The following is a 1315-nucleotide window of genomic DNA, read 5'->3' as shown; positions in this document are numbered from 1 at the left end:
CCAGAAACAGTGGTTGTAACAACAGATGCTTCCAGCCATGAGTGTTTTCATCTGCCATAGTGACAAGGGTTTGGCTGCAGTTGCAGTGAAGTTGGCCCCAGTACTGAGTGTCACTGTCTAGTATCCATGTTAAAGTCTGGTGGCAGCAGGGTGGAGCTCCAGAGTCTGGAAGGGGCGGAAGCAACATACACCTGCATCAGGGGTCCAGCCTCAGTATAGAGGTCGGAAACCAGGTGTGGGGAAAAGTACAATGACATTGGGGCCTTGGTGGGCAGTGTTGGAGTCCATCTGGAGTTTGGAAATTTGAGTGCTGCACAATGGTGGTGGCACCATAAGAGTTCAGAAGCAGGGGCAGAAACAACAGGCAGTGTCCAGCAGTGAGTATCTTCATCCTGCAGAAGTAACAGTCGTCCGGGTGAAGGACAGGGCAGGTGGCATCCAGTGGCCATGTGGGGTGTCTGGTTGGCCGCAGGGAAGAGCTCCAGGCTGGCATGGCAGCAAGGGCATGGGATAGGGGGTGTCAGAGTGATAAGGTAACCAGTAGATGGGATGTCCTCTGTGGTGGAGGCTCCAGGCCCTGGTCTTGCGCCTGGTCGACTGGCCTGCTCAGGAAGAAGAATGCGGGAGGCGGTGGTACCCAGGCAGATGCCCAGGACCTTATGCTTCCCACAGCTGCCATGTTTCGCTCTAGCCATGAGGCCACTGTGTGTCTGCTCACCCCATCGCCTGATATAGCCTCTCTACTGAGGAACTAGGTTGTCTGCTAGGTTGGGGCGGTCTTGGGAGAGAACCTCACCATCCCCAGCAACTTCCCGAGTGGACTGCGGGTGCAGAAAGCAGAGGTCCTAGGACATCTTCACCCGCCAAGTGCATTTCTTTGGATGGGAGTGGCAGAATACCAAGACAGAGAACACGTGGCCCTTAGACTCCCACTGCCACCTGTGCACTCCACCCTTGTCGCACGCCAGGGATGCACTTGGAGGGTGAGGATTTTCTAGGCCCCCCCACCTCCCACCTCTGCACTCTGCTACCACAGCACAGGGGAGATGTAGCTGGGGAGGGTGGGTGCCTTCTCCAAAGGCTGCCCCAGCTGGCAGCAGGCCTACTCATCCCTCAGATGCTGCAACTCAGGGAGGGGCAGGGTGAACTCAAGGATTAGGTGAGCAGCCTGGTGCACTCAAGGCCAATGCCAGGCATTGCTGCAATGGGCAGCATAAGGTCCTCAGGAGGTGTCTGGGTACCACCGGCTCCTGCGCCCTGCTTAGTGGGCAGGCAGGCGTAACAAGGAGCAATACCTCCAGTGCCTGGAGGAGCC

The sequence above is a fragment of the Ictidomys tridecemlineatus genome, chromosome 9 (assembly GCF_052094955.1).
Source record: "Ictidomys tridecemlineatus isolate mIctTri1 chromosome 9, mIctTri1.hap1, whole genome shotgun sequence".
Classification (NCBI taxonomy): domain Eukaryota; kingdom Metazoa; phylum Chordata; class Mammalia; order Rodentia; family Sciuridae; genus Ictidomys; species Ictidomys tridecemlineatus.
The sequence above is the reverse complement of the archived record's forward strand: the minus strand, read 5'-3'. Positions refer to the sequence as shown.